This window comes from Peromyscus maniculatus, chromosome 4, assembly GCF_049852395.1.
Source record: "Peromyscus maniculatus bairdii isolate BWxNUB_F1_BW_parent chromosome 4, HU_Pman_BW_mat_3.1, whole genome shotgun sequence".
NCBI lineage: Eukaryota > Metazoa > Chordata > Mammalia > Rodentia > Cricetidae > Peromyscus > Peromyscus maniculatus.
In genome coordinates, this window is record NC_134855.1 from 133,762,210 (window position 1) to 133,787,928 (window position 25,719).

At 41.7% G+C, this 25,719-nt stretch overlaps 1 protein-coding gene and 1 long non-coding RNA gene across 13 annotated transcripts in view; one reads left to right on the forward strand and one right to left on the reverse strand.

Moving 5' to 3' along the window:
- Positions 1-25,719, forward strand: part of Cbfa2t2 (CBFA2/RUNX1 partner transcriptional co-repressor 2) — a 103,170-nt gene that overhangs the window by 13,445 nt on the left and 64,006 nt on the right. For 2 of the 12 annotated variants that reach the window (XM_076570942.1, XM_076570940.1), the window contains exon 2: positions 15,375-15,438. The exons of 9 other annotated variants lie outside the window; for them this stretch is intronic. The gene's annotated coding sequence lies outside the window, so the exon portion shown is untranslated. Of the gene's footprint in view, positions 1-15,374; positions 15,439-25,719 lie in introns of those variants that run through there. One more of the 12 variants, XM_076570933.1, reaches the window with a different exon arrangement.
- LOC143273042 (uncharacterized) lies at positions 1,487-10,885 on the reverse strand. The gene is made up of 2 exons (XR_013050884.1): positions 10,777-10,885; positions 1,487-2,585 (listed from the first exon to the last, which is right to left on the reverse strand). It is a non-coding gene; the product is annotated as an uncharacterized LOC143273042 (long non-coding RNA).

The window sequence follows — 25,719 nt, forward strand, 5'->3', positions numbered from 1 at the left end:
CTCTGCTTCCCAAGTGCTGGGATTACAGATGTGCGCCACCACCGCCCGGCAAATTCTTTGTATTCTTAAAAATAATTTAGCAGCCGGGCGGCAGTGGTGAATTAATCCCAGCACTTGGGAGGCAGAGCCTGGTGGAGCTCTGTGAGTTCGAGGCCCACCTGGTCTACAGAGTGAGATCCAGGCGGGCACCAGGACAGGCACTAAAACTAAACTAGAGAAACCCTGTTTGGAACAGCCCTCCCCCCTGCAAAAAAAAAAATTCCTAGCAAATGTCTCATAGGTGCTTAAAATAAATAGTCATGGTCATGTCACTTACTTGGTGTCAGTGTTGTAGATAGAAAGTGACAGCTATGCCGTGCAGTGGTGGTGTACACCGTTTAATCCCAGCACTCAGGAGGCAAAAGCAGGTGGATTTCTGTGAGTTCAGGGCCACCTTGGTCTACATAGCGAGTTCCAGGACTGCCAGGGATGTTACATAGAGAAACCCTGTCTCAGAAAACTAGGGGGGAAAAAGTGACAGCTGAGTTAAGTGTTTCTTTTTCAGTTCTGGGGATCAAATCTATGGCTTTGTAAATGGTAAAGATGATCTAAAACCAAGGTACATGTCCAGTCCTTGGTTTGTTGAGACAGGGTCTCACCATGTAGCTCTCTAGCTGGCCTGTATTAGCTGTGTTGCTTGGGCTTTTGTGTGGTCCTAGCTGTCCTGGACCAGGCTGGTCTCAAACTCAGAGACCCACCTGCCTCTGCTTCCTGAGTGCTTTTTTTTTTTTTAATTATTTAAAGATTAATTTATTTTATGTGCGTGGGTGTTTTGCTTTCATGCCATTATGTTGCCTGTCTGGTGCCCTCAGTTCAGAAGAGGGTGTCAGATCCCTTGGAACTTTGGTTACAAGTAGTTGTGAGCCAAAATGTGGGTGCTAGAAACGGAACCTGGGTTCTCTGCAAGAGCAACAAATGCTTTTAGCTGCTGAGACATCTCTCCAGCCTCCTTCCTTTTTCTTACGTGGGTTCTTACCCAGTAAGCTTTCTCTCTAGCCCTTTATTTTTTAAACTTTTTTAGATAGTGTTTCATTATGTTATCCAGGCAGGCCTGGAGCTGCTGGACCCAAGCAGTCTTTTCCAACTCATGCTCTGGAGTTCAGAACATAGGTCTGAGCCATCATGTCTGTTGGCTTTGTTCTTAAACTATTTATTTATTGTGTATAGGTGTTTGCCTATATGTGTGTGTGTCTGTGCACCATATTCGTGCAGTGCCCATAAGGATAGGAAGAGGGCATTGGATTCCCTGGAACTGGAAATGCAGACAGGTGTGGATGCTGGGGATTGAATTCTAGTCCTCTGGAAGAGCAGCCAGTGCTCTTAACTCCTGAGCTACCTCTCCAGGTTCTATAATCTCTTTTGTTTCAGGGAGGATCTTGCATTCCCTGTCTTTCTGGACTGTCTAAAATGCTGGGGTTACAGGCATGCAGTACAATGTCTGTCTTCATTATTCTTTTTTTTTTTTTTTTCCTTTTTTTGGAGACAGGGTTTCTCTGTGTAGTTTTGGAGCCTTTCCTGGATCTCACTTTGGAGACCAGGCTGGCCTCGAACTCACAAAGATCCGCCTGCCTCTGCCTCCTGAGTGCTGGGGTTAAAGGCGTGCGCCATCACTACCCGGCTTCATTATTCTTTATTGTATATTTTCCTCCTCCTTCCTCTCCCAAGTACTAGGATTACAGAGGTGTACCACCTTGACTGATTTCATGCCTGTTTCTCCACCATTGGAAATAGGCTGCTTATGTAATAGTATGGTAAAGGACAACAGAACCACTGTGCTTATGTGCTTATCATGCCTATTCTTGACCCCATTGTTGGAAGCATGATAACAATTTCTATGGACTTTCTAGGAAAGTAAAGATGTTTGGCTTTGGTTTTGGTTTTTTTGAGACAGGATTCCTCTTTATAGCCCTGGCCATTCTGGAACTCACTCTGTAGACTAGGCTGGTTTTGAACTCAAAGATCCACCTGCCTCTGCCTCCCAAGTGTTGGGACTAAAGTCATTCACCACTATGCCTAGCTTAAAGATTTTTTTTTAAACACGAGTAATAGGGATAAGTTAAAGGTTTGGGGTATAGCTCAATCGTAGTGCACTTAACTAGCATGGATGCTGACGCCCTTGGTTCAGTCCTTAGAACCAAAGAGAGCCAAGGTTTTTAGGGATTGTCACGGTGTAATGTTTTATAAACACTTGTTTTGAAGGAAGGGTGTGATTTGACAGTCACAGATGGGGGATGATGGAAAATGTGTGCAGGCTGACTGGGGCCACAGTTCAAATATAGTGTCTTTAACAAAGGCTGGAGGTGGGAAAGAACAAGAGATGCCTGCAGAATAGCAAGTGTTGTCATTCAAACCAGAATGCATCTGGGACTGTTACAGGAGATCCTTTTACCTTGCACTTGAGTGTTTTGAAAAGGTAATTTTCTTGGACTGTTGCCCCATTCTTATAAAAAGAGATCTGTTGCAGGTCCACGTCGAAACTGCATCATTCTTCCTTCCTTCTGGACCTTCCTAATACTGTCTGGAGTTACATTGGACTTCATGAGTTCCTGTGCAGAACAAAAGCACACGATCATTGAAGCCTGTAGCATAAATGAGAGGCTTGTGCGGGTGGTGTGAAAGGAGCTCTCCCAGCCTCACATGCCTGGGTGGGCGAGCTACACTAATAGCTCCCAGCAGTTCTGAATCAGACATTGTGGAGCCAAGAGTCTAGCATTTGGAATTCCGCTGCCTGTGCTAAGGGTCTGTCTTTTATCCTCCAAACCACCGTTTGTTAGATGGCAGTGGGTCTGTTGACAGGGGGAGACTGGCAAAGATCAAGTTAAAAGGGGAAACAGTTCAAAGGTAGGAAAATAAGACGGGGGGGTTTAATCATGTCTTTACCTCTTTACCCCACCCCCCACCCCCTTGGAGACAGGATCTCGATAAGTAGCCCTGCCTGGCCAGGAACTGACTGACTACATAGTCTGGGCTGGCCTGGAGCACAAGAGATGTCCAGCCTGCCTCTGACTCCCTGAGATTAATGGTGTAGGTTACCACTCTGGCCTTTTTTCTTTTTAAAAATTGTCTATTAGTAATTTGTTGCACAGAAAATTCGTTCCTGGGCTTGGTGATAACTCTTTAATCCCAGCACTTGGGAGGCTGAGGCAGGTGGATCTCTTTGAGTTTGAGGCTGGCTTGATCTACCTACATAGAGAGTTTCAGAATTGCCAGAGCCTACATACAGAGACCCTGTCTCAAAAACAATAAAATTTTTAAAATCTTTTTTGGTGGGTTGTGGGGAGAGCTGTGGATCATACCTATGGGTATGCTATGGAAATTGTTTTTGTTTGTTTGGTGGAGTTTTCTGTGTTTTGATTTTTGAGACAGGGTTTCTCTGTGTAGCTTGGCGCCTTTCCTGGATCTTGCTCTGTAGCCCAGGCTGGCCTTGAACTCACAGAGATCACCTTCCTCTGCCTCCCAAGTTCTGGGACTAAAGACGTGTGCCACTACCCCTGGCAAAGTTGTTGGTTTGTTTTTTGTTTTTTTTTTTTCCCTATGGAAAATTTTGAACAGAAAAAGTAGAACAGTATACTGAATGCCCAGGAGCTTATTCTCCAGCCACAGTGAGTGGCAGGATATCACTTCAAGAAGAGGAACTAGACCCCTGAGCATTGGGCATGGCTCCATACTTTCCAGGTCTTGTCACCTTTGCCCTCAGACACCCCTCTTTCCTATTCAGCGTTTACTCAACAGAGTAGAGTACTACATTTAGGCTTTGTGATAAGCAGTGTGTGACTTAACTCTTCTTTTTGAGGGGGAGGGGTGCACGGTTTGAGATGGGGTTTCTCTGTGTAGCCCTGGCTGTCCTGGAGCTCTGTAGACCAGTCTGGCCTCAAATTCAGAGATCCACCTGCCTCTGCTTCTAGGGTGCTGGGACTAAAGGCATGTGCCACCACCACGTGGCTTTGTTACTTAAACTCTTAACAGTTTGAGAAAATTTATTCAAGTACAGTTTTGGGGCCAGAAAAAAGTAATTCTATCAAGAGGGCACCCATTCAAAGCACTGTATGCCATCTATTAGCTCTTTTTCACTGAGTTAGTGCAAGCTGTTTTTCTTAAAATAGAATATTTTTTTCCTTTTTTCTTTTTTTTTTTTTTTTTTAAACCGGAGCTGAGGACCAAACCCAGGGCCTTCCACTTGGAAAAAACGAAAAAAGAGGTTTCAGCCTCTTGACTGTTGCTGGGATTACAGGCACAGGTTGAGAGAACCATCTTTTTCCTTTGTAAGAAAACCTAAACATATATTAATGTACTTTCTATGAGTCATAGTTCCAATGGGTCATAATTCCAAGCTGTCTTAGCTGGTGGTAGCAGCTTGGTGGCTGCTATCAAGATTGTTTACTGGGTGCTGGAAAGATTGCTCAGTGGTTAAGAGTACTTGTTGCTCTTTCAGAGGAGCCAGGTTCAATTCCCAGACTCCATGTCATGGCTTATAACTATTTGTAAACAGCAGTTCCAGAGTATCTGATATCCTCTTTTGACCCCTGCAGGCACCAGACACTCATAAACATAAAATAAATAAATTTTTAAAAAGAATGCTTACTTATGTAGTGAGCAAGTTGATACTGCTTGTTGGCAGTAAGTCTTAATTCCTTACCAAGTGGTCCTCTTATTGGAGGGGCTTGAATGTTTTCATGACTTAGTAGTCCTCCAGAGTGAGTAATTTGGGATAGCCCCTTGATTCCTTCTTCCCTCCCTCCCTCCCTCCCCTCCTCATCCTCGCCTTTCTTTACTTTGCTAGGATCAATAGGCACTAAGCAACGTGGGCGTGACTGTTGCCCAGGCTGGGTTTGAACTCTAAGTTTACATAGTGTAGTCCTAAGTAGCTGAGACTACAGTTGTAGTCTCACTTAAGTGCATCCCACTTAAGTAGTGTCTTGATTAATTTCTTTTTCTTTTCTCTTCTCTTCTCTTCTCTTCTCTTCTCTTCTCTTCTCTTCTCTTCTCTTCTCTTCTCTTTTCTTTTCTTTCCTTTTCTTTTCTTTTTGGTCTTTCGAGACAGGGTTTCTCTGTGTAGCTTTGCGCTTTTCCTGGAACTCACTTGGTAGCCCAGGCTGGCCTCGAACTCACAGAGATCCGCCTGGCTCTGCCTCCCAAGTGCTGGGATTAAAGGCGTGCACCACCACCACCACCACCACCACCGCCGCCCGGCTTGATTAATTTCTTACTTGATAATGTTGTATAGTACTCTGGGTATGAATCCAGACATGCTGCTGACACTAGTCATATGATGTTAATATCTTTGTTTCTTACTTTCCTTAGCTGTAACACTGAGATAATAATGTCTACTGAGAGGTTCTGTCCTATTGACATTCAAGGAAATAAGGGTAGTCCTTGGTACTCATTACTTATAATAAAACCTCTTGCTACTGTATCAATTAATCTTTCTGCCAACCACCTCTGGGGGTGGTGGTGAGTCTTTCTTTTTTGTAAAACATTACCAGACAGAAAATGCCATGTTTATAGGTTTCACTTGGTATGGTAGAGTATGGTATCTGTTTGATTATGTATTTGGAGAATCTTCATTCATTTGTTGCTGTTGTTTTTCAACCTAGGCTTTCCTATTTATTTATATTTATTTATTCATTTATTTATTTATATTTCGTGTACGTTTGTGTTTTGCCTATATGTATATCTGTGTGAGGGTGTTGGATCCTCTGGAACTGGAGTTACAGAGCAGCTCTGAGCGGCCATGTGAGTTCTGGGAATTGAACCCCAGTCCTCTGAAAGAGCAGCCAGTACTCTTTAACCACTGAGCCATCTCTCTAGCCCCATGATTAATTTATTTATTTTTACTTTATGTGCATTGGTGTTTTGCCTCCACGTATGTTTGTGTGAAGGTGTCAGATCCCTTGGAAATGGAGCCACAGACAGTTCTGAGCTGCCATGTGGGTGCTGGGAATTGAACTCAGATCCTCTGGAAGAGCAGTCAGTGTTCTTAACCACTGAGTCATCTCTCCAACACCCCTGGATCTTCATTCTTAATGTATAAATGTTAACATAGCACATATGTTCATATAGTATGTCTGGGAAGAAGACAAGCTTCTCCTTCATTTTTAATCTTTAGTCTAAAATAGATTCACCAGAAATTTTAAAAGTGTACAGAGAAGCTCAAGACCCTTCATGCAGTTTATTCAGTGGTAAAATCTTATAACTGGTAATGTCAGCTTTCAGATACCAGTTTTCATGCAGCAGAAATTGAGTTAAGCATTATCTTGTATTAGCTCTTGGGAAGTGCCAAGGATTAAACTTGGTAGTTGTATGGGTCTGTCTTATGTCTAGATTCTCAAAATGATTACCTCAATTTTACGGTATTCTTCACTGTTGAAACTAAATGTTGATCATGGGAACCTCATTCATATTTGCTTGGTTTTAAAGCAGTTTTTGCAACGTGTCCTCATCTTTAATTTACAGTCTTTGCAGCCCCAGAACCATGTTGTCTGCATTGTCTTAATTTAATCACGTGCCAGTTTTGCAGAGTACCAAGTCTGGATCAGGGAGGCAGCTTGTGTGAATCATTTACATATATTTCTGCTTATATTCCCAAAACTAATTTGCAGCTTTTTATTTTTGATCCAATTATACACTGAAAATGTGTTTACAATTTATTTTATGAAGTCTTTTGTCTCATAGGGTTTAAAAACTGGTCCAAAGAGCAGAAGTTATTAAACAATAGCAAAAACTACCCAATATGTAGGACTTTCGATGGTAATTGTTAAACATTTGAATGTCCCCCAAAACGTCTGTGTGCTCATGTATGACTATACATTTATTCCACTAGTGACTCGAATAGATAGGTTTTGCACAATATTCTTGCTGTTATTTTCAGCCATAAACAGATTACATGCATTTAACAAGTTAATGTCAGATTGGCCAGGAGCCACTAGGAGGTGTGTACTTAGTGACATCAGCTGGCAAACCGCCCTGGTAACTGGGAGGGTGGAAGGGGTAGTGGAGAGAGAGGAAGCAGGAGGGAGGGAGAAAGAGAGACTGACTGGATCTGGGGATTCTGGCAAGGTGAAGAGCTGGTCTGTTTGGCAGGACCTTCCCATCTGGGATCCATCTGTGTTTCCCTGGAATGGGACAGGCAGCTCTAGTCAGTGAGAAATCGCAGCTGTGAGAGAGAGCTGACACATGTCCAGCTAATGAAAGGCGGAGGAAAGCTGCTCTGCGATTGGGCTTTGAAGATTAGAGGGAGAAAAGAGAGCTTTTTAATACCTATTTCAAGTAGATTGGGTGTATTACGAGTCTGGATTTTAGAATTTGGACGTTCAGGGTAAGTGTACATTTTCATTTAGTTCTAGGTGATAAAGTGTACAATTCTCTGCCTTTCCAAAGCTTTTTGCTTATCTCCAATTATGTGTTTATGGATATTCTGTGAGTTTAGTCTTGGTTTCATTTTGGTGCTTCATTTGGTTTCATGTTTCTATTTAATTTTTCATTGCCACCTTTGTATTTTTGAATGGAAAGTTTAGTTAAAATCAGATGTAGTTCATAAATTCTATAGTTAGAAAAGTAGTCCCACAAATAGCTCTTTAAGCTCTTCCATATTGAATACTTGTGGCGTATTCTGAGGGAATTGTTTTTCTTAAGTATGCATGAAACCAGTGTTCAGGAGAAGACTCCTGCAGTGCTCTTTCCCATCGTCAGGTAATTTCAACTTCAAAGTAATCAGACGTACTACAACTAAGAGATTGCAGCAAAGCTCGTGTCATCTCTGCATTTTAGATCTTGTTGTGTTTTGCTTCTGTGATATTTTCTATGACTGAAATAACATCAAATCTGACTTGAATTGTGAATTGGAGTGCTCGGGTGTGTGCTCTTGACACCCCCCCCCCCACACACACACACAACACCTCAACCCCTACTGTGTTCTGGAGTCTTTGTCAGTTTGTGATGCCCATTGGCTATTTATATAGTGTTATACTATTTTTGAAAGGCTTCCAGATCATCCCCCTATAGGCAGAACCTGTGTTTACTATGTACTGTACAGGCTTTATTTCCTAGTTCTCTCACCTTGGGCAAGCTGCTGCTCTGGGCCCCATTTGGTTTGTTTGCTTTCCTGCCCCCAACCCCCTTTTCTCTCTTTCTCACTGGATTTTACTGGGTATCTAGGTACACCAAGCTGTCCTCGAACTCACAGAGATCCACCCTCCTCTGTCTCCCTAAAGGCATGTGCCACCACAGCCAGCTGACTCCTGATTTGTGTCAGTATTGGGGAAATGTGCCCAGAGCCTTTCCAACACATAGAAGGCACTGACGAGTTTCAGACGTTTTAAGGTTTTTTTCTGTTGTGGTAGGTTCCTAACCCTTTTTACTTTTCACTTTAACCTTGAGCTACAACAGTATCTGGTTTAACTCGTGTTTTTAGGATATTATTTTTCTTGCTTTTTATTTTCATTAAAATTTTTATTTTATGTATATGGATAGTTTGTCTGCATGTGTATGTATACCATACGGCTGCCTGATGCCTACAGAGGCCAGAAAAGATCCCTTAGAACTGATTGTTGTCAGCTGCAATGTGGGTGCTGGGAATTGAACCCAGGTCCTTTGGAAGAACAGCCAGTGCTCTTAACTGCGGAGCCATCTTTCTAGACCCTGTACCGGCCTTTTAGGCCCTTTATATTTGTAATGCTGTATGTCGTCTTTGCTAAGTCTCTCCATGACTATAGAGTTTGGAAAGCATTCTGAGTATAAAATGCAAATGTAATGTTCCCTTTTTACCAGAACAGAAGAGCTTTGAAAAGTCAGCTTGCCCAAGCGAAGTATTGATTGTATTGCTTTGAAAGAGCATACTTATTTAAAAAATATTTTTATGTCTGTTGCTGTTTTTCCTGTTGTATAGGTTCCAGGATTCAAATTTATGTCACATCAGGCTTGACTGCAGGGGCCTTACCCACTGAATCATCTCACTGGTCAGCACTACTTAAATTGTACCTGGCTCCCCAAAAATTCTATGAAATGACAAATGGGAGCTTTTAAAAATAAGTTTTATTTCTTTAGAAATTTTTAGTATTTTAGGTGTATGAGTGTTTTGGTTGCATGTATGTATACTACATGTAAGCCTGGTGTTCATGGAGGTCAAAAGAGGGTACTGGATCCCTTGGAACTGGAGTTGTGGGTGGCTGTGTGCCACTCTGTGAGTGCTGGGTCCCCCAGAAGAAGAGTATCGGAGTTCTTAATGTCTGAGCCATCCCCCTAGTCCCCAATAACTTGTATTTTGTAAAGTTCTTCAACTTTATATCACCTGAGCGTTTTAAGCAAACTGTAGTGCTTTTTTGTTTGTTTATTAAGGCCTGGGTCTCACTCACTGGTATCCCCAGCTGGCTGGAATTTGCTGTGTAGACCCTCTTGGCCTTAAATTTGCAGCAATACCCTCTTGCCCCCTGGGTTAGGATAACAGGCATGCATCTGACTACAGTGCAGTATACTGTTCAGATTCTTTCAGCTTTATCTCTATTTCCCTCAAGTAGTGGGAACTTTTTAAATGAATCTTTTTAGAAATTTCTTTTATGTTAAATTGACTGAATTTGTAGAACAAATTTAGGGAGTTTTGATAGGTGCAGTGAATGGCAGCTGAGACTTGTTTGAATATTTGAGAGGCTGTAGTGTTACATTGAATTTACATGGTCCTCCTTCAGTGAGCAATACCTTTAAATTGTACCTTTAGGACCTATGTACCTATGTTCCTGAGGATGAGTAGGGAGAAAAGGTCTTAATGCTGAAAATGTAGTGTAGGCTGTAGTTTGATGTGGGAGAGCCTAAAAAGGGTTTTTATTACTGCTATATGTCCATTCTAGCAATACTGTTCCATATTTTGGGGCTCACTCAGGATTGCATCTAAGACCTTGTGCATGCTAAAAAAAAAAAAAAGCATGTGTTCTATCAGCCATTAGTAGCTAAGTCCCTAGCCCTCAGGAATACTGTGGCCCCGGTTTGGCATAAAACTATGTATATATAGCCCAGGCTGGTGTTAAACTAAGTAATTTTCCAGTCTTAGACTTCCAAATGCTGGAATAACAGGTATATATTACCACACCTGGCTTATATGATAATCTTCTGACCCTAAATAATGGTGGGATGAGATGAGGCCCTGAGTTCAGTTGTGCTTGGGGTCCCAGCTAGCGCTTAGCAGTTAAAACCAAAACCAGGCTCAGTGGCACTTGCTGTCAGTCCTAGCACTCCAGGAAGCACAGACAGGAAGATTCTCTTGTGAGTTCAAGGCCAGCTTGATCTACAAGTCAAGTTTGAGGATTCCCAGGTCTACATATCAAGTTCCAGGACACCCTTTGAAAAGAAAGACCCTGTTTCAAAACAAATAAACAAGATGATAACCAATAATTTTAAATTTGTTATGTTTTATGTGTGGGTGGGTGAGTGAATCAAGTGTGCACTTGCACAGGGCCCATGGATGTGTTGTGGGGATATGTCCCTTGGAAGAGAAGTTAGAGGTGTTTGTGAGCTGTCTGTGGGGTGCAGGGTTCTTTGATACAGCAGTAAGCACCCTTAACTACTGAGCCATCTCTCCAACCCATAACCAAAAGAATCTTTTGAGTTCAGTAGTATTGAGAAAAGTCATAGCTTTCTGAGTACTGAGAAAGCCACTTAATGTGGAAATCAGAGGACAACTTGCAGGATCAGTTTCTCCTTCCATCATGTGGGTTTCAGAGAGTGAACTCAGATTGCTAGTTGCTTTACCTCGGAGTCATGTTGCTGGGCCCAGGGAAGGTTCATTCGTGTGTTCTCTCGTTCTCTCTCTCTCTCTCTCTCTCTCTCTCTCTCTCTCTCTCTCTCTCTCTCTCTCTCTGTCTGTCTGTCTATCACTTTTATTGATTCTTTGTGGATTTCACATCATGCATTCTGATCCTATTTATCTCCCTGTCCCCTGGAATCTGACTTCTGCCGTTGTAACCCCCCAAAGGTTCTTTTGCATTATTGTATCATAAGCTGAGGGATGGGTCAGCAGGTGCATGTATGGGGAAGGGGAGAGAGTCCTCTCTGGCCCATAGTTTTTAATATCCAGTGGCTGAGCTTGGAATTTCCAGGATATTCATCTTATTATCTATCTACCTATTTATTTATTTGACAAGGTCTCACTCAATAGCCCTGGCTAGCCTGGAATTTACAGAGACCTTCTTGCCATTAATCATGGTTGCTAGGATTAAAAGGTGTGTACCACAACACCAAGCATTTTACAAATTCTTTTGATTGTATGTGTTCATGATGTCTTGAAGTTATTTGGATTTTTTTCTTAGTATTTTCTGATAAGGTTTCGCTGAGTTATCCAAGCTGGCCATGATTTCACAGACCCTGGGATTTCTGATGTGAGCCACTCTACCTAGTTTTGAGATTTTGGGGGAACAGGGGAAGATGTTGAGACAGGAACTCACTGCCAGTATTTGAATTCCTTCCCAGGTAGCTGCAGATGACCTTGAACAGATTTGGATGATCCTCATGTCTCCGCCTCTCAATGCTGTGATTATAGATGTGAACCATCATGCCCAGCTTAGACATATATATATATATATTTGTGAGCCCAGCCTATAACAGTTGAACCATCTCCCCAGCCCAGACTCTTTTTATTTAAAGGTGAGATATCATAGAGGAGATAAAATATACATTAATGAATGCACAAAAACAGTAAGTTCTAGAAGGCACTACCAACAGAGGGAATCAAATCCTTTGGAGAGGAGGTAACATTTGATTTGGAAGTCTTATGTTTTGTTGGGGAATAATAGTCAGATAGAAGTGTACTAGTTTCAACCCCCAGCAAGGTGTTTGCATGGGGAGGGGGAGAAAGTCCTCCTTGACCCAGATCTCAGTGCCTTAAGTTAAATCTTGTCAACTGCATAGTTACACTGAGCTAATTTCGGCCATATTTTTGATTGAGATGGGGGTCTCATATGACTGATTTTGAACTCACTATGTAGCTAAGGCTGGCCTTTAGCTCCTCTTAATCTTCCTGACTCTACTCCGAGGTGCTGGGAGTATATAAGGGCCACCATGCTCAGTAGGGTGGTGTGGGTTTTTGTTTCTTTTAATTTTATTATTATTATTTTGATGTGCATTGCTGTTCTGCCTGAATGTATGTCTTGCATGATGGTGTTGGATCCTGGAGTTAGAGACAGTAGTGAACTGCCGGGTGGAGGTACTGGGAATTGAACTAGGGTCCTCTGGAAAATCAGTCAGTGCTCGTAACTGCTGAGCCCTCTCTCCAGCCCCAAATTTTATTGTTTAAATTACGTGTGTGTATCTGTGTGGGAGTATCAGGATGTGAGTGCAGGTGCCCAAGGAAGCCAGAGGTGTTGGATCTCCTGCACAGCTGGTGTTACAGGTGGTTGTGAGCCATCAGATGTGTCCAAAGAACTGAACTTGGTCTTCTGGAAGACTCTTAACTACTTAGCATTCTCCAGCACATTTGCTGTGTTTGAAATATATGCCTTTCTATTGCTGTCTTTCAGATCCAGACACAGTTGTTTGCTTATAAGGCATTTATCAACATACATACATATTTCCCCCTTGAATTTGTGGTTTGTATCCTAGCAAGTTCAGTTTAAAAGGTACTACTATATTGAAAATATGTGCATTTATTTCCCCTCCAAGTTCAAATCAGTAAATAAAGGAATTTGTAGTGGTTGTGTCTTACAGGAAATAAACCCAAACTGCTAAATGAACTGTTACATAGAGTCTTACTGGCTGATGGACTTCCCAGACAGTTAACATTTAAAAACTATGTGATTAGCTAGGCCTGGTAGTGCAGGTCTATAATACTGGCTTCTTAGGGAAATCAAAAGTTCAAGGCCTGCCAGGACTACAGAGTGGGTTCAAGGTCAGCCTGGGCAATTTAGTGAGACTTTGTCTCAAAATAAGTAAAAAACAAATGTCTATGGAGACTATAATGAAAATGTATGCATTACGTCCCAGGTTCAAGCCATAGCACCAGGAAGACAATCACAGTCCTGAGTTATGTAAAGGCCCTGTGTTCAGTATCCATCACCCCCCCCCCCACACACACACACACTATGTATTAACAGATTTATGTTGGGAAGTTGAAAATGCACATGGGTCTACTTTTTTAAAGCAAGCACTTCCTACCACTAGGAATTTTTTGTGCTTGGTTTAAAGCAACCATTAGTGGAAATCCTGTTTCTTTCAAAAATGAACATCTTATTAGCAAGGTGGGGTACAGTTCAGTGTAAAACATGGATTCATGCTACCTTCAGTGACGTCTCTTAGCTGGAACTAAAAGTAAGTGGAGTATGTGTTTTCTTTTCTTTTTTTTCTTTCTTTCTTTTTTTTTTTTTTTATTCATTGGAAACAGGTTCTCATGTAGCCCAGGCTGGCCTTGAACTCTGTGTAGCTGAGGAAAACTTACCTTCTGATCCTTCTGCTTCTACCTCCCAAGAGCTGGGATTACAAGCATGTAGCACAATGCCTAGACTTAGAACATGTATTTTCACTTGATTGTGTTAAGAAAGATGGAAGAAAGAAAATGAAAGTATTGTGTGGAGGCTTTAGCATTAGATTAGGTTGTGTGACCATGGACATCATTTCTAACAGCCTCTAAACCTGTAAAATTGTCGTGAAATGAATTTTAAGCATTAAATTAATACTTGTTACATGAATACTTAATAAAGTTGATCTTCCTGTGTAATTTTTCTTTGCCCTATGTTGGTAAGTCACAGTAATGAAAAAAGTTTAATTAAAATATACGTGTTTTTTAATAGGTCTCTTCAGGCTGATGGAACTAGCTGTGCTTCCTTAACTAATTCTTAGTCATAAGAGAAAAGGATTCAGTAGAGAATGTGGTAGCCTTAAAAACTCAAACCTGTTGCTGTGTGACAAGCTGTTTAGGGACCTTGCCTTACTTTGCTGGAAGAGCTGGGGGATGGGCCACTTGGAGGGTGACAGATGTGTCCTCTGCTCCCAGCACCAGGTGCAGCCATTGTCCTGGCTGGTCTCTCCATCCCTCCTGTCTGTTACTCTGCTCTTTGTAGCTCATTGTTTCTGTAGGAAATTAGCATTCAATCCATCTGAATCCCCTATGTCCCTCAACTGCAGGTGACTGTTACTGGCCCCAGCTGCCACCCTTGCGCTTGATTACTTCCAGATGGGGCTGTGCAAAGAAGTAGTAGTCATTTATTGATTTCCACCACGAGCCCCCACCTCAAACCATAATGACCTGAAATCTATTAGGCCCCCAGTAGGCTGTAGCTCAATTGGCAACTACAACTGTGATGAACGTTTTACAAGCAAAACTAATTATGCCCTTTTTCTTCCTTCTTAGCCACCTCCTTCCTAAATATCGGATGGAGAAAAACCCGAGTTGTCATAGCGGAGTAGTAATTTGAGCTGGCCGCTCCTGAGTAGTGGAGCTTTAAGAGTTTGGATGGACTTGTCTGGAAAATTACAGCCACTATTTTAAATACTTAAGTCACACCTATAGTATCCAAGCAAGCCATGGCATAATGGGTCTTTAGGGTAGAGATGGGAAAGGATACACATTTTTATCACCTGCCTTATAAAAATTATTTGGAGTGTTTAGTATGTTTAAAAAAGCGGGGGGGGGAACCCTAGTTTAAAAGGTTGATTGAAAACTATATGCAATCAGTATTAGTAGCTAAATCCTTGCATTTTGTTTTATTTCCTTGTTTGTACTCTGGTTCTAGTTTACCTCAAATACTACAGTAAGATGGTTAATGTCCTAGACTTCTTTATCATTAAATTGGTGAGTTTCATTTTGGGCCTTGTTATGAATTGATTGTAGTGGGTGTGGTGACCTGCCTGAGACCCCAGTTTTTAGAAGGCAGGAGGATCTCAGCCACAGGGCCAGCCTCACAGTAAGTTCAAGGCTAGCCTACCTCTCAAAACAAGATCTCAAAGAAAATTTGTTAAAAGGTGAATTGGATTTAAAACCCTAAATCTAATTTTAAGGACAGTTTGAATTGCTTTTGTCTTCCAATGATTATGTTGATATGTTTGACAATACCACACCAATGAAGAGTATCCTAATAGCCTGTGCAGTTTCACAGCCCTTGAAGTCAAGGAATTGGCTGACTTGACTGGTGAGTGCTTAGTTTTGCAACTCAGATTTTATCACAAAAACCTTAGTTTAGGACATTGTAAATCTGGTTATTTAATAAGTCTAACATTTAAGCGACTGTTTTATTACTTCAAAGTTAGTATGTGAAAATAGGAATATAGGACTATTTCTGTTGAGGATATATCTTTTTACCATTCATTCATTCATTCATTCATTCATTTACTTTTACCTTTCTGTTCTGTTTCTTTTGGAGTTTAAAGAGGTGTAAGATTTGAAAAACTCTTGGCAACCAGCACTTTACCTGACAACTTCTGAAGGTGAGCCTCCAGGGAAAGTGGGATGATTACTTAGAATAGGTTAGTGTTTTGAGAGCTTTGAAATCTGTTTCATCATTTTGGGGTTTTCTTTGTTTTGCTTTGTTTTGTTTTGGGTCTGATTAGGTCACTCTGGCTGTCCTGGAACTCAACCATGTAAGCTAGTTTGGCCTTGAACTCCAAGAAATCCTCCTGCTTCTGCCTCCTTCAGAATGCTGGGGTTAAAGGTGTGCACCACCATGCCCAGTTTTTGCTTCATTGTGAGCATAAGAAAGATGGAAAGATTTGTAGAGATCAGGCATCTTAGTCAGTGTTCTGTTGCTATGAAGAGACACCATGACCATGGAACACCTAAAAAAGAAAACATTTAATTGGGACTTGCTTACAGTTTCAGAGGGTTGTTCCATTGTCACCATGCTGGGGAGCACGGGGAGCTGTATGATCTGAAGGCAGAGAAAGACGCTGAAACCTATAACACCCCCCCCCCACACACACACACACACTTCCTTTAACAAAGCCACACCTCTCATCTTTTTCAAGTAGTGCCACTCCCTGATCATTCAAATATCTGAGTCTACAGGGCCATTCTTACTCTACCTACCACATCAGGGGAAGAGGAAGAGTGGGATTTGAAACTGGGTCTTCTGCTCAGAGTTGGTGTACATTCATTTGTAGTTTGGAACTAGAACAAGTTGTAAGTACAGTATTGCTGTAGCTATTACTACTTTCAGGCTGGTGTGTGTATTTTAATTAAAAGAACTTGAATAATAGGTAAGAGATTTTTGTTTTTAAAATTGCAAAAAAGTGTTTTGCCTGCATGCATACCTGTGTACTACTTGTATGCCTGGTGCCCTCAGAGGCCAGAAGAGGTTATCAGAGTCCTTGAAACTTCAGTTACAGATGTTTGTTAGTTAGCCATCATGTGGGTGCTGGGAATTGAACCCAGACCCTCTGGAAGATCAGCTAGTGCTCTTAACTCTTGAGCCATCTCTCTAGCCCCTTACTTTCCCCTTTTTACCCTTTTTGTCCAAAACAACTAAGTGTAACCATACCTGTAAATATTCAGTGTGTAGCTGTTAAGAGCTACAAAATTTGCTTATATATAAGCAAATTTATCAGAATGGCTGATACTGTACCAGCAGACTGAAAGATCTTATTCTAAAATTTACACAGAAAAGGAGAGAAAACTAAGAATTCATCTAGGATTGGCACAAAACAAGACAGCTGGCCACCCTACTAAAAATGGTGTACTACATTCAATGACAGACAGACAGACAGACAGACAGAACATAGACGAGTGGTACCAGTAGCCCCAGTACGTGGGAGACAGAGGCAGGTCTGGTTTACGATGAGTTTCAGATTAGCAAGAGCTAGATGGTAAGACCCTGTCTCCAGAGTAGATGGGGGAGGGGATCTGATGAACAAAACACCTACCAATCACAAATATAATAGCTGCTCTTGCAGAAGACCTGGGTTCTGTTCCAAGCACCCACATGGTGGCTCATAACTTTTTGTAGTTCTAGTTCCAGGGGATCTAGTGTCCTCTTCTGGCCTCCGTGGGCATCAGACATGCATGTGGTATACAGACATACATACAGGCAAAACACACTAATACATAAAATAAAATAAGCAAATCTTGTAAAAAAGAGAGTGCTCTTTGAACTGTTCCTGGAATTTCAAGACCTTTTCAGAGTAACAGTGCCTTAAGCCAGGAGTGACAGTGTGCCCTGCCAGCACTGGTACCTGGGTGACAAGAGTACCGTTTTGTTGCCAGCCTGGGATATATAGTGAGATTTTGTCTCTGAACAACCTGTAAGATTGCTTTAAATTGGAGTACAAGCCAGATGTGGTGGCACACATCTTTAATCCTAGTGCAGGGGAGGTAGTGGCAGAAGGATCTGAGTTTGAGGCTAGCCTGGTCTACATGAGTTCCAGGACAGACAAGGGCTATACAGAGAGACCTGGCCCCCCCACCATAGATAAATAAAATAAATAGACATACAAGAAATAAAGAGTAAGGGGCTAGGAATGTAGTACAGTTGATAGCATGCACAGAGCCTAAAGTGCAGTTCCCTGTCAGCTTATAAACTGGCATTACAGGAGCATGTGTGTAATTCTAGCACTTGGGAGGTGAAGATAGGAGGGTCAGTTCAAGATTTACCGTGCCTAGCTGCATGGGAAGATGAGACCAGCCTGGAATACCATGAGGTGCCCTGCCTTGAAAAACCAACAGTATAGATCAATAGATGGCTATCAGCAATAACAGCAAAACTAGGGTGTGATACTAAGTGGTCATTTATATCTGCCTGAAGAAATAAGCTGTGTTATTCTGAATTACATTAAAGAAATCTAGTAGATATCAAAAGGAAGAATATTCCAGGGCAAAGGTTAATCTATGGGAATAAGTTTGGCATGTTCAAAGAAAAGAAAATGCCAAGTATAATTATAATGTTGTAGTGAAGAAATGAGAGTCAATATGAATGTAAAGGGAAGGTATCTCTTAAAAGAGCTTTGTTTCAGCCGGGTGGTGGCGGCATATGCCTTTAATCCCAGTACTCAGGAGGCAGAGCCAGGCAAATCTCTGTGAGTTCGAGGCCAGCCTGGACTACAGAGTGAGTTCCAGGACAAGTTCTAAAGCTACACAGAGAAACCCTGTTTTGAAACCCCCTACCACCACCAAAAAAAAAAAAAGCTTTGTTTCTTCATTTCTTTGTGGTGTTATTTTTTAGATAAGTCCTAACTGAGCCCAGGCTGATTGGCCTGGAGTATTTGTAGTCAAGGCTGGCCCCTAGTTTGTGACAGTCTACCTAACTCTGCTGAAAAGCTTTGTAAGCTGGAATGAGAAATCTGGATTCTTTTTCTGAGTGCTGGGTAGCCACGAAAGAATGATCTGTGTAGGAATAAAACACACTGGTTTATGTATATGAAACTCACTGCCCCTGTGGTTTCGGGAAAGAATTATGAAGAAGCCTGAATAGAAGCAGGGTCAGAAGTGAAAAAAGGTAAGCTTAGACTGAATTCACCAGTGAAAGATGCAAAAAGAGTGGGTTTGGTAGATTTGAACATCCCTTAATGGGTAGGGTTGTCCTTGGTATTATTTACTCCTTCACTTAAATATCCTACGAGTTCACTTTGGGTCAGGCATTGTTCAAAGTGGATGAAACAAAGCTCTTCCCTTGTGGGAGTTAAATCCTAGTGGGTGAGACATAAATAGGCATTTTTTTAGAAGGTAAATAAGATTATAAGAATGAAAGTGCTTAGGAGAAAGGGGTTAGGAAAAGTCAAGGTGAGTTATGGAAGGTGTGGAGGGTTGTGATGAAGGATCTTCCCTGAGAACTGTTGACTCTGAGGTCACAGGATGATGAGTACAATGTGTCACTGTGCCTCTTACCTTTGAGAGCATTGTGCAGATTGAGGATGATAGTGTCATGGCTACCTGTTGTGCTACAATTCATCTGTTAGAGCTTAACCAGGCAGTCACCAGCAAATGGACTAAGACTTTGGACTAAGTTTAAAGATCTGGGTTAAGTTGGTGGAAAGAAGCCTGTAAAACATTTATACAAAGTATGATACTAAATTGGGGTATATTTATCTCACTGTATAGTCCAGGCTGGCCTCAAACTAACATCAGCATTCTGTGTACTAAAATTACACGTGGGCAGTACCACACTTTCTTAGTAGGTGGACTGATTTAATAACAAAAACTGGTTCTTCATAGAATTTACAAGGTCTTTCTGCTTCTAATGCTTTCCTATATTCAAGGGTTTTTTTAGGAACATAAAATAAAAGATAAATTAGGAAGACATTTCTCTTCTTAAGTTTTTTTCTTTACATTAGTGAAACATTACCACCTGCATTTGGAGGTCAGAGGACAGCTCTTGGAATTGGTTCTCTCTTTGCACCATGTGGATCCCAAGGATTGAACCGAGGTTGTCAGGTATGGCAGTTGCCCTTACCCACTTGAGCCATATCGATGGCCCAAAAAGACAACCTTAAGAACTGCCAGAAGCACATGCCTTTAGTCCTAGAACGGGGAATTGAACCCGGGTCCTCTGGAAGAGCAGCCAGTGCTCTTGACTGCTGAGTCATCTCTCCAGCCCCTTATACATTTTTAAAGCATAATTTATTTATGTATTTTATATATATAGGTGTTTTGTCTGCATTTCTGAATACCAAAAAAGGGCATCAGATCTCATGGGATTACAGTTAAAAACAGTTGTGAGCCACCATGTGGGTGCTGGGAATTTAACTCTAGATCTCTGGAAGAGCAGCCTTAACTACTGAGCTATCTCTCCAGCCCCCAATCAATTAATCAGTTAATTAATCTTTGGTTTTTCGAGATTAGCCATGACTGTCCTGGAACTAGCTCTGTAGACCAGGCTAGCATGGAACTCATGGAGATCCGTTTGCCTCTGTCTCCCAAGGCCTGGATTAAAGGTGTATGTCACCACTGCTGGCTTTTATTTGTTTTATTTCATTTTTTGAGGTTCTCATTATATATAACCTTGGCTGGCTTGGAATTCACAGAACTCTGCTGCCTCTGCCTCCTGAGAGCCGGTATTAAAGACACCACTAAGCCTTGCCCATGATTTGAAGTGTGATGGGCATTTTGAGCTTTGAAAATGAAGTTAGACAAATAAACTTGGATACTGTACATATTTTATTAGACACCTGGGATGGCAAAATTATTTCTGAAATATTTCTGGCAACTTAATTTTTATCTGTAGGACAAAAAAAGTAAACTTTTTTTTTCTTTCAGCAGACCATATGGTGTTTGCACAGACTGCTTATGTGAGGTAGCTGTTATTTTTCTTTCAGTATAAAATGCTTTACCTGATGCCAATGTTCTGAAACATTTATTTTCTAGTCATCAGTAAGTGCAGCAGTTATTCTAATCACTCTATTTTTTCCTTGCTTCCCCACACCTCCTTCGGGTGTGATGTATTCTAGGCTAGTCTAAACTTTCTTAAGCTTAGGAGGACCTTGAACTTCTGATCTTTCTCTTTATACATTTTGAGTGCTGGGATTATAGTTATGTGTCACACAGACAATTTTATGAATTACTAAGGGTCTAACCAGAGCTTCATGCATTTTAGGCCTAGCACTCTACCAGATAAACCATGCCTCCCCCCCTTTGCCCCCATCTTGCCCCCCAAAGCTCTTGACTGTTCCTGTTTTTGAGACAGTCTTACTGTGTGTCCCTGACTGACCTGGAACTCACTGTGTGGACCAAGTGTGATTAAAGACAAGACATGCCATTTCACCCTTAGCCTGTATTTTTTTTCCTCCTGGATTCTACAGTTAATGCAACAGTTTGTGTAGCGCTTAACCATAATTTTATATGAGCTTTAAAATTTTTTCTTCCTTTATTATTTTTTGATAGAGATGGGATCTCTAGCCCAGGTAAACCTCACATTTGGGACAGCTCTACTACCTCAGCTTCTTCTTTTTGGGGGTGGGGGTATTCGAGACAGGGTTTTTCTGTGTATCCCTGGCTGTCCTGGAACTCCCTCGATCTGTAGATCAGGCTGGCCTCCAAATCACAGAGATCCACCTGCCTCCGCTTCCTGAGCGCTGGAATAAAAGGCATGTGCCACCACCGCCTGGCCTACCTCAGCTTCTTGAGTGCTGGATTATTGGTATAGGACATCATACATAGCTGCATAGTATTTAAAAAATTAATTTTGGGACTGAGGAACTAGCTCAGTCAAGTGCCTGTTGAATAAGTACAGGAATGAGATTCACATTCCTAGCACCCTTGTAAAAATTGGTATAGTGGCACACACCTGTAATTCCAGCAGTTGGGTTGTTGCAGGGGAGACAGGTGCATCTCTGAAGCTCAGTGACCAGTCATTCTAGCTAGATTGATGAGCTGTTCAGTGAGAGACTATCTCAAAAAATAAGATAGAAAGCAAATAAGGAAGATACTGGATGTCATCTTCTGTCTTTCTTCCACACACACTCCCACACATCAGTATACACACCCAAAAGATGTGTATACACCACTTAGAAAAACAAACTGAGCCAGACTGAGCAGGATAGTGGTGGTGCATGCCTTTAATCCCAGTACTCAGGAGGCAGAGGCAGGAGGATCTCTGTGAGTTCCATGCCAGCCTGGTATACAGAAGGAGTTCCAGGACAGCCAAGGATACACAGAGAAACCCTGTAAAAAAACTGAAATTTCTCACTTATATGGTGTGTTTTTCTTCACATCATTCTCAGACATCAGAAAGAAAGTTCTGACTTACTGTCTGAAGCTGAATAAATAACATCTGAGTAAATCCAACCATTCATATATTTCCCATTGTAATTTGTCATCTGCTTTGGGAGTTCTGCCTCAATAGAAACAGTATAGAAACTTTTCTATATTGTAGTTGGTTAGCTAGAATTAGGAAAGAAGTTTAGGGTTAATACTTGAGCTAGATATTCCACTAGGAGCTGTAACTACTGAAATAAAGCTCAAAGAACTCAGAGAACCAAGCGGAGAAACAGATGACCTGTGGAAAGTCCAACTCGAGACATGGCAGGGCTTCTTAAGAGGTGCTGGAAGTGCAGGTGTGGACAGGTTTAACCTAAGGTGCAGTTGGAATGTGCAGGATGAATGAAAGAGGTGTCTTTTGGATTGGACTTTAAATTAAAGCAAGGGATTCCTGAAGTGCTGAGACAGGGAAGGCAAGGCATAGAGAGCACAGGTTTTTTTTTATATAGCAAAGTTTTTGTTTTTTTAATTTTGTTTGTATGGGTGTTTTGCCTGCTTTTATGTCTGTGCAGTATGTGCATGCCTGGTGCCCAGAGAGGACAGAAGAGAGTGTGTGATTCCCTGGAACTGACCTTACAGACAATTGAGTCACTATGTGGGTGCTGGGAACCAAACTTGGACCCTCTGCAGAAACAAGTGTTCTTAATCAGTGAACCATCTCTCAAGCTCCCAAAGATCTCCTTTTAAAATAATAGTAGGTAATGGTACTTACGTGTTTACTCTGATGGTATAGGTGGCTATTTCCTCTGCCAAAGTGCCCATCTACCTTCCATTTATGTTACTTGGATTCAGTCCCTACTATATTATAGTCTCATATTTACATTGTGCTTTTAATCTGGAAAGTCTTTTTATTTCCATAAAGGCCTCTCAGGGGCAGGAAGTACAAGCCAGGTGTAATATTTTTATAGAGGAGAAAACCGAGACATCATCACCCTATCATTTTAGTTCTTAGATAAGGTCTTTTTCTGTAGTTTGACTGTAAAAAGTGCTCTCCAATAGGAAGAAGATCCTTCAGTTTTGGTTAGCCCCAGTGCTGCTGCCTGAAGCAGCCTTACCAGGAGTGCCTGATAAGGCAGGCAGCATGGCTGCCCATCATGGAGCTGACAGCCTGACATCTGCAAGCTGCAGCTGTACTCTTTGCTACAGTCTATCTAATTTCTGCTTGCATTTGTGAATCACAGAATCTGGAAGACTGTAAGTTAACCATTCCAAACTTGGAAGTTTGCTGTGTGTGGGAGTAGTCTGTACTTTGGAGAGCTGTCCATATAATCTCATAGTTGGTACTGTTCTCTCAGTTCATTTATTGACATCTTTAGTTCATCATTCCTGTGCCAGTTTTAGTTTAATGCCAAAATAAGATTGAGCTCTCATGATAGATGAATTGAGTGGGTGCTAATTGTGCCACTGAAGTGTCTGCCAAAGACAATTTTCTCTATCTGATAGATTTTGTTCTTCTATTCTTTAGCCTGTTTTGATAAACACATATTACCTGGCTACATTTTAGGGTATTACTGAGCAGGGTTGCTTATTGACCTCTCTGCCTTCCCACTTAAGTTAGACTCTCAGTAACTAACCCATCCTGGGTCCTTCAGGCCTCCTATTCATGATGACATTCTTCCTGCCTCATTCTCCCATGTGCCATGATTAAAGGTGTGAACCATCATTCCAGGCTGTGTGGTTTGTTTATTTACTCTTTAGAGACAAGGATTGTGCCTTGTATACTTCTGGTTGCTTGGTAACAAAGCAACTGTGTAGTCATACTGAGCTCTAGGCAGGCCTCCGGTTTCTTTCTGGGTACTGGGATTACAGGCATGTGCTACTACATTGGGTTTATGCAGCCCTGGGGATTGAACCTAGAATTTTGTGCATACTAAGCAAGTGCTGTACCAACTGAGCCATATTCCAGGTGTAGTGTATTTGTTCCCTATACTTGAAGGCACATCTGTTGCTAATTCTAAAGCCAGCCCATTAATTTGTTAAGGGTGAGAAGCCTTTTTGATTGTCGGTGAGGACATAACTGGGTTCTTGTACCATTAATTACTTCTGCTTCTGTGCTGGCTTCCTAGGGTCTGCGTCAGCCGTGGACTGCCTTTGCTGTTGTGTTTGTCCCTGGGAGCTGTCATCAGTGCCTTTTTCTTCAAGTCTTAGTCAAAGTGGACAAACTTCATTGAGTCTTACAGTGCTGTCCTGGAACTCAATCTATAGACAAGGTTGGCCTTATAGACTCAGAGATCTGCTTGCCTCTGCTTCCTGAGTATTGGGATTAAAAAGGTGTGCACCACCAAAAAATATTTTCTAGGACAATCTGTATGATTGAGCCATTTTTCATTGAGTAAATGAGTCAGTTTTTTTTGTTTGTTTGTTTGTTTTTTTGTAGTATTTTTCCCTTTAAAAAAAATAAATAACCCTTCCCCCAGTAGTCACATTGAAGTCAAATCTATGGAAAAAGACAATTTGAGCCTAAAGTTTGCTGTGGGCTGCAGGAATATCATAAGAACTCAGCTGGTTATGGCAAAGTCACTACCTGGAGGAATCAGGGAATTCCTCCAGAGGAAGCCAAATCCCAAGGAGTTTTTGGTGTTACTTGGCTTGTTATATATCAGCTGTATTCTGTTATGAAAATCATGTGTGCCTTCCTAGTTTTCCCAATTGATTTTTCCCTAAGAAGGGCTAACAGTGTGGACTGACTAAAGGAGACATCACCCAGGTGGTCACCCAATTTCCGAGGATTAACAGTGATAACAACCCACAGGCAAGTCTCCTGACTTAAGGTAAATTCCACAAGGGGACACTGCCTAGGTCAAGTAGACATTAAGTAATAGCTTTACACAATTTAGCTCAGACCCCTCCTTTCTTACAGCCTTACTAACTTTACAGACCTCTAACTCCTTACCTAACCACTTCTAGGAATATTTAGATAACCTTCTGTGCTAACAGCTATGCTCAGCCAGAACTCCCAGTTCAAGCCTCCCTGTAATTATCATTATTGGTAGCATCCGGCCAGGTCCATCACCAGATGGAGGAAAGTACCTTATCAGAGATACCTCTGTACTCTCTAAGAACAGACTTAAGCATCCAGGTTACCTGTTTGAGAAGGCCTGGCGGATGTGTCAATTAAGCCTATTCTTATCACCCCTCCATTTGACCCTGGAAGCCTGGCTTTGCACTGCTAAGGAAATACTGCTTGTAAGTGTATATATACCAGAACTCCCAGGGCAGGGGAGGACAGAGAAGAGAGAAGAGAATGGAAGAACTAGATGGGTAAGAACTTGAGAGGAACAACTGAGATAGGAGAGAAGTAGATTGAAGGGCTACAGCAAAGTACTAGAGGAACGAGATGGAAGATGAGGAAGAGCCAGATGAGAGAGAAGGAGACGGGAGAGGAGATGAGATGGGAAGGAACAAGATGGATGAGAACCTAGAAGGGGCAGAACTAGACAAAGGAATTAAGATAGAACATAGAGGGGACAGTAGATAAATATAGAGAGAAATCAGGCAAGGAAGGAGCTAGACATGAGAACAGAACTGAAGCTGTGTATAAAGGATGTTATGCCAGAGGAATTAAAGCAAGTGGACTATAGAACTCGGTGTGCTGAGATTATATTTCCTGATAATAGTTCTCGCCGTTAGTAGTTCTCTCTCCTGAGCCCCTGGGATGTATAATATTAAGGCTGGTCCCTCTAATATTATACAAGAAAAGTTTAATGTGGAAATGATATAAACTGATTCCACAAATTTGTTGAAAGAACCATTGCTGACAGTAAGAGTTTCTTAAAACACGGTATTCATTGGTACTGCCTTCCCCCGCCCAGCATGTTCAGTCATCTTATTGCAGGCTTTTAGAGTTGCTGTAGTGTGCAGTGTTCCACAGGCTGGTGTAACAACTCCCTGCTTGTAATGCCTAGAGCTGTCATCCAAGGAGGCCAAACACATGCTACTACACTGCATTTCCAGATGTCCTTCCCTCTGTATGGGTGACTTGGAGCTAAGAGAAGGGTATTTGCTCTTGAATAGGAGAAAAAAAA